General features: G+C 30.6%; 1 pseudogene; it reads right to left on the bottom strand.

Moving 5' to 3' along the window:
* Positions 1-1,632: 1,632 nt before the first annotated feature.
* LOC131628633 (GDSL esterase/lipase At5g22810-like) lies at positions 1,633-4,055 on the bottom strand (annotated as a pseudogene).
* Positions 4,056-8,371: the final 4,316 nt, after the last annotated feature.

Here is an 8,371-nt window from a genome sequence, read left to right as displayed (position 1 = left end):
TTGGTGGTCTTTTTTGTTGAAACTATGTCGAATAAGTTGATTTGCAGGTACAGTTGAATCAGTTGTTTTGTCCCTGTTTATGGGCATTATTGAGTTGCAGGTCTTATGACCTATGTTGATTGAATTGAGTTGTATGTTATAAGTTGTTGTTGATAAGTTGATTAAGTTGTAGGCCTATGTCCGGTGTTGAAGCAACGTTGAGTACCTCTGCCTATTGGTACATTGTTAATAATGGCTTATGCCTTTGTGACGATGAATTGTTGTTGTTTGTGATTGTTGCGTTCATTTACATTTGCATCCTTAAGTTGGCCTGGTTTGGCAATTATTAAGTTGGAGCTATGCTCACCGCGTTGGCCTGGATTGACAAATTAGCGACGAAAGCTTAAGCCTTGATGCCTCGATAGACTGGCAATTTCTAAGTTGAGAGTTCTGCTTCAATGCTACCACATGCATATGCACAGTTGTGTCGCATCTTGAGTTGTGTGTCAAAGTTGTTGTTGTTATTAAGTTGTGTTGATTTAAGTTGTTATGTTGATATGTTGGTTGATTAAAGTTGTCTTGTTGTTGTTATTAAGTTATTTATTGGTTGTTGCATAATTGTTGTCATGAAGTGGTGATATTTTGTATGACTTTGATCTAATATACCTTTTATCATACACTTGCTTATAGTTGTTGATATCTCACCCTTTTCATTTGTTTCATCGTTGCCTTTATACTGGTAACGTGCAGGTGTTCAAGAATGAAGAATTAGTAACTGTGAGTCCAAGTCGGTTTAGTTACTCTGATACGTAGCACTCAGGGAGGGATGAATGATTGTCTATGTTGTTTCCATTGTTGTTATTATAGCTGTTGCATTTTTAAGTTGAATAATAAAAAGTACTATTGTGCTTTCAAGCTGCTTTAGTTGAATAAAGGTGACCCGTTGTTTAAGAAGAATAGTTATGAATTCCGCTGCATATTAAATAAAAGTTGGTTTGTTCTAAAAGCTGATGTAAGTGGTTATGTGGTCCTCCGAAATTAAAGTGCGGTGTATCTGATTATGTGTTGTTTATATGTTGAAATGTGACATCCCATGTCTTGGTGAAAGTTTTGAAACACTATAATTTTTGACATAATTTTTGGTTAGAAATTGGAGTGTTACATTAGTGGTATCAAAGCAGGTCGGTCCGTCCGGCCAGAGTTGTCTAATGTTGTTTATCCCTTAGTGCACAAAAAGTGTGTACAACACTATCGGTACTTGTTTGTTTTTTAAATCACTTGTTGCAGGAGTTGGCTTGAAGCTAAGTGGGGGAGAAGCTGTGCTTCTCGGATATGTTTTAGTTGTAGGATGTTAGTATGCTGCTGATGGCGACAGTGCTAGTGTTATTGAATCTTTGTTGTTTCCCGAATTCGAAGGTAACATGAATTTAAGATTTTTGTTGCTAATCAAGTTGGAGCATCTTGAAAAAGAGGTAACTAAAAACCGGTGTACACAATTTTAATTATAGAATAAATTTGAAACAACTTAACTAATATTGCATTAAAATAGTAACACGATACATGGCATTATTTTTTATGAAGTAGTAGAGTAATAACTAATATTTAAGACAACTTTATTTTGTTAAAGTGATACATATTAAAGACACTCTAAGAAGCCGATGAGGAATTGATTAAGTTTGTATAAAAGAGATTAAATCAGGAGTCAAATGATCAATCAAATACTTGTGTGTAGCTTGTGTGGGATGAAAACTATCCCAAAATACATATTCCGATGCATTAGCACATGTTCCTATAGATATTGAATTGCATGCAAAAGTAACTTCTACTAATCCTGTCCCACAACAAGCCTTCCTAGATTCTGAAAATCCTGCAAAAATGTAGTTGTTAATTAATATAAGCCATAAATAAGACAAGTTTATAGGTTTAACATAATTAGATTTCTTACCATAATGAGAAGGTTTGGTGCGAAGTTTATAGAGAGGTTGGTAGATATCAAGGATGATCAGTTTAAGGTCTGGAAACTTTTTTAGCAATTTCGTTGAAGTGAGATTGAGTTTTTTTATTGAAGTCAATAGCAACATCTTTTATTTTTTCTACACATGTGTTGTAGGGAAAACCATAGAAAGTGATGACTATAGGCATACAACCTATAGGAGGTAATGTTGACACACCAATCTTCCTTGCTCCTAGTGCATATAAATCCTGCCAATCCATAGTATATTGTTAAATAGTAGAAGTTGAATAAAATATTATTGTTTTGCAAGTAAAATATAGTATATTAGGGTTTAGGTAATATCAAATTAAAATTAAAAAATTGAAAGTAAAACATGTTAAATGATTAGATTATACTTCAATTACATTTAATTAATTTTATAAAAACCATATTATAAAAAGTTAATTATGTTTACAGTCCTCCTAAATATCTCAAATTTGATTTAGTTTTTAATTTTTTTTTAAAGAATGACACTCCTAAAAATTTTCATCCACACTTTTGGTTGCTCTTGCAATTTAGTGACAGCTTTTATAATTTAATTACAGAATTAACGACTGTTTTAGCTACGATTTATTATTTAGCAACAGTTTTAGTAAAAGTTTTAGTATTAGGGACCGAAAGTGTGGATCAAAATTTGAATGACTAAAAATAAATTTAAAATATTTAAGAGGACCACAAACATATTTAATTGTATTATAAATAATTGATGAAAAATTGTAAGTTCTGATTTTCTTTCTCCTCAAAAATCTTTCATCCAAACATACCTCAAGACTTGATTTAGGAGCTTGGAAAGGAGGTTATGAGAGACTTTGTGATGAGAAGAATAGATAAAAATAATTAATTTTTTAATTTTTTAAAACTTTTTTTGTAAAAATTTATAACAAAATAAATTATTTTTAAAGAATTTACCTAAACTATAAACTATGTAAACTTCTTCCAATAAGGTTTTGGAGTTCCTCCGAATTAAGGAGGTTTAATATTATAGAGAAAATTTTCCCAAATTCCTCACCACCCAAATCCTTCAAAATTTTCAATTTCATGCTTATTTTTAAAAAGTCAAACCATCTCTATTTCTTCAAACTACCAAACAAAACTCAAAAAAAATTCTTAAGCAGAGAGACATACTTGGATGAAATTAAAGTAGTATTGCACAAGAATGTTTGAGAATTGATAAGGTGTGTAAATTGTTTGGAGAAATGGATCTACGTAATAATTTAGTACAAAATCACTAGTCCCGGAAACAACAAAATATATTGAACCATATATTACTGATAGTGCTTTTGATTGTCGAATTGTTTTCACCAATTCTTTCTGGTATTCCTTGTAGTATTCTAGTTGTTGGCCTAATGAAAGTACATTCTACATACACAAAAAGATATATCAAATATTATATATATCACATGCAACTTAAAGTAAACAAAAGAGAGAGAGACTTTATGTATTAACATATTTTATAGATGTGGAAGGATGGTAACCAGTAGCAGCTGAGGCAAAGTTGGCACCGATCAAAAGATTGTTTCTTTCCTTAACTAGGTTAAGGTAAGCCGGTTGATATGAGGTAAATCCAAAAACCTCAGCTACAAAGAATAAAAATTTAGATCAAATTCTAATATGAGAATAAATTTTTAGGTATCCTCTGCGCACAACTGCAAAGACAAATTAACAGAGATTTAACATTGCTGTGTATTTACGATTTAGATTAAATCCAAGACCTTTGGTTAAACTGAAAGAGAACCTTACCATCTTATTCAAGTGCTCTATAGTTACAAATCAACAATTTTATTGGAATAATAATAATTTAGAAAATGTATGTAAATAATTAGATATGTTGAAGAAAAAGAAAATTACATGCATAATCTGCGGCAACCTTTCCATTAGAAAATCTTCCGGTTGGAGAGTGATTCACAAAGTCTCTTCCATAAGGGAAGAAGTTTGCTTTAACCAGCGTTTGTAAATAGTTGTTATTGCCAACATCAATAATTGAGTCTCCAAATGCAAATAATGCTGGAACTAGAGGCTCTCCTTTGATAACCAACACAATTTCAAACAAAATGAGAGTTAAAAAGGGAATTAAAGTTGCCATTTTTTCAATTATTTCTTTACATACAATTGCAGTAGTCCATGCATGCAAACCATGTCTTTATATAGTACTAGTCCTTCAACTATAATGTTAGTAACATTCATATAACACTGCAAGCTTTAATATGATAATAAATGTAAACATGACAACAGCTTCAAAACAGTATATATTTGCTTTTCCAAAAAATTCTTGAAAATGACCTCTACAAATAATACTAACTCCTCACTATACTCTTTACAATTTTTTTAAAGTTTAAAAACATAGTTTTCCTCTATAAATATATAATTTTTGTTTTTATTAATAATTAATAACTTTTTTAAATTTTGGTTTTTCATACATTTTATATGTTACTTTTAGTCATTATTATTTTGTTTTATTTCTTATAAAATTGCTTATATATAAGTTAATCCTTGTGATAGATAATATATTGATTTTAATCTCTCTAATATATTAGTGATAAAGACTCAAATCAAATGATTTCTATATTACAAAGATTAGTTTTAACACAAATTAATTTTATAGAAATAAAAAATTACTGAGATCAAAAAGTATTTACAAATATAAAATGTGAATTAAAAAATTAGTTATTTTCTCGTTCACTTTGTTTGCTTCTATTTTTCTTTCTTTTTTTATAAAAATCTTTTTAAACTAAACATAGTCACTTCATGAAGAAGCCAAATTCTTTATAATTTTTTTTTATTTTACATTTTTTTATATAGTTGTACTTGTACACATCTCTTTTGATTTGTACATTGGCTGCACCCATATTCTTTCTAATTTCATCATATATTTTATATTTCTTTTATTTTTATATATTTTATTTTATATTTCATTAATTGATTAATTTCTTTTAGTTTTTTATTTATAGAACGTTAAGTTAATTAATTGGTAATTATGGATGGACATTATGAATAGGGTTCTATTTATTCATTTTTAAAAAGTAAACTCTAACCATATTTAATATATATATATATATATATATATATATATATATATATATATATATATATATATATATATATATATATATATATTACGTCCAATAAAAATAAAATACATTCTAAACATGATGATTGTTTTATTGGATGATGGTCTCCATATACAAAAGCTTTTTTTTGTTTTGAATGATTAAATAAGTTAACATGATGGTCTCGATATGATATTTTCGAGATGCTTTATCGGTTACAGGTTCGATTCTAAACATGATGATTGTTTATTGGTTGGTACAGTGGTTTTGATGTATATGTAGAAAGCAATTTATGATATGATATTTTCGAGATGCTTTATCGGTTACAGGTTCGATTTGTCGCTTTAAAATTTAAATATGACTTATTGTATCAAGTCAAATTCATATCCATCAATGAAAACAGTAATTAGTTTCGGTACTGTATCCTTAACTTATCTGACAGCCATGCTACCACCATCAAAGTTTTTTCAGTACCAGCAATAAGAGAAAAATTACAAAAGTACAAATGAACGACAATCATTTTGAGATATAAATTGTTGAATTACTAAAAAGTAAGAAAAGTTGCAAGTGAACAACAACAATTGAGATATAAATTGTTGAAATATTTTAGAATTTTATTATATTTAAAATTATTATGTGAATTTATTAATTATATTAGTCACTTATTAGTTAAAAACTTAATGAATTGTTCATTAATTTAATCAATAAAATTAAGATTTACATGCATAATCTATCCTTATTTTTTAAAATATTTTTTTTTCATTTTAAAAATCATTTTTTCATGATAAATATAATTGAACTATCATAAATATTGTAACTTAGGTCCGTTTAGTATTATCTAACTCGGTCGAATCACTTTCAACCTTCACTACTAAAAAATTCATTTTTAGTGACCGAATTAGAGATCGAAAAAACTTAAAAATTGGTCACTAAAACGTTTAGAGACCGATTTAGCGACCATTACTTTTCGGTTGAAAAAGTGCTAGTCGCTAAGCTTTTGCGACAAATTTAGTGACCGAAATTTAGAGACCGAATTTGTGACCGAATTCTGTGACCGATTTTAGAGACCGATTTTAGTGTTCTTTTTCATAAAATAAACTTGTGACCTCCGTGTATTTTAATGACAACCTGTCTCTACACCACTTAACAACTATTGTTATATTTTATATTTAAACAAATATTCATGTAGTTTTTTATAAATATATATGTTAAAACAATAAAAATAAGAAAAATTTAGTAAAAATTTAAATTTGAAAGAGAATTAAAATCTTTAAAAAAATGGAAAGGAAATAGTAAAATAATAAAGAGGATTAAAAATAAAAAAAGAAAACAAAAAATATTAGTGACCAAAATTTCGGTCTCTAATTTATATATAAAAATTAAATTGTATATAAAAATATTTTTTGTGACCGATTTCTTGCAGAGCTTATTTTTAAAATAAAACAAACTCCTTTTTTAGCACACACGACACAGATTTTCAAAAAGGTTCCTGTGGAGTACCACATATATGAGGGGTGCTTAAAACCTTCCCCTTGTATAAACAACACCCGTACCTAAGATCTCTTCTTTTTGTTTTAAAAAACAAACTTTGGGTTTTATTTGTTCTTTTCCCTTTTCCTTCGGAAACAATAAAGCGCGGTGACAACTTTCACTGAAATATTGAGTCGAGCCAATATAATGGCTTCGATCTCAGATTTTCCCCGCTATAGAAAAAATGGCGACTTCACTGCGGATCCAGTTTTAAGTGTGTTAAGCCTATTTTTGTTTATATGTGTGTTTTGTATCTGTATATATTGTTGTGTGCTTTGTTTGTTTATTTTTTTTTTCTTTTTGGTGCTCGATGGTTCCTTTGTGATGAAATAAAGTTCTAACCCGGACTTTTGTGAGTAACTTGAGATAGGAGGTGGTAAGACCAATAGTCGCATGTCAGGAGCAATCCTTAGCATGAGCGTCATATGGTGGAACCCCAATCAGTGGAGGCCTCATGGAAGGTAGTAGATGTTGTTTCGAACTATCGTAAGAACGCTATTATTTTCAATAGTGAGTGTCCGTAGAAGCTGAATGACCTAGAACCCTTTTAACCCATCTAAGCTTTTTTAGGATGTAGCGCAGAAACAAGATCAAGTACCAATTTGAGCTTGTTGTCATGCGATGCTACGCTCAGACGAGGTCTTTTTAGGCATATTATTGGCGCCCATGAGCAATTGTGCGTGCCGGTAGTATCCGATAGAAGATTGAAAACTCTGGGAACCTTTGTAGAACCCGTTCGGCAGGTACAAAATTCCCTAGTACATACCTTTGTGGGTGGTTCTTAACTTTGACTCCATGCTCGTGACGTCGAACCTTTGAACTTTGTCCGTGCGGCCATGTGTGATCTCGATTGTGATTGATGCATAAACCATTCATCCATGTATTCATTTGATTTCCAAGGAAATCATAGGTCTTTCTTTGTAAACATCATAAGTTTCATCAAACTCAATGGATCTTGGGTGTCGATGAGGTGAAAACCTTAATCCACCAAAATGGATGATTGATCTTGATGATAACTTGATCAAAGCTTTGATCCAATATAGGATTTACCTCCTTCATGTTTTGATGTTTACAAGTTAATAACTTGAATTCCTTGAAAATCAAATAAATAAAAAGAAACAACAACAATTGCATCATTTGCATACATACATCCAGGTTGTCCAGAAAACTCATCCTTGTCTGTCTTCATCTTCAGAGTTTGTCTGTCTACTGTCAAGTTGATTCCTCGACACATTGAACTAGAAGCATGGAAGAACTTCAACAAGACCAAGAGTTTCTAAGAGCAGAGGTCAGCCAGTTGAAAATTCAAATGAATCAAATTATGGAAATCCTGCAAGTCTTGTTGAAGAATGAATGCAACATTCCTCCGATTGTCACAAAGCAAGTGAATACTCCTTTAGCCTTTTCCGTTGCTACTCCAACTCAGGGGAAACCATATGTTATGTCATGTGATTCATATTTTGAAGTAGAGAAGGAAACACCTATTTGCTTTCCTCAATCAGTGCTTCATAGGACTCTACATCAACAAGATCAGAATCGCGATAGGACTCATTTTGATCCTATTCCTATGTCATACACTGAATTGTATCCTACATTGGTCCATAAAGGGTTGATCACAACAAGAGCTATGCCGCCTCCTCGAAATCCTCTCCCTGATGGTTTCAGATCTGATCTTCATTGTCCTTTCCATCAAGGTGCAGCAGGCCATGATTTAGAAAGATGTTTCCCTCTGAAGGAAAGAGTTCAAGAGTTGGTGAGATCAAATATGCTCTCTTTCAAGGATATGGGTCCCAATGTTGTCACTAGTCCTTTGCCAGATCAA

The sequence above is a fragment of the Vicia villosa genome, unplaced genomic scaffold (assembly GCF_029867415.1).
Source record: "Vicia villosa cultivar HV-30 ecotype Madison, WI unplaced genomic scaffold, Vvil1.0 ctg.000469F_1_1, whole genome shotgun sequence".
Lineage (NCBI taxonomy): Eukaryota > Viridiplantae > Streptophyta > Magnoliopsida > Fabales > Fabaceae > Vicia > Vicia villosa.
The sequence above is the reverse complement of the archived record's forward strand: the minus strand, read 5'-3'. Positions and strand labels throughout refer to the sequence as shown.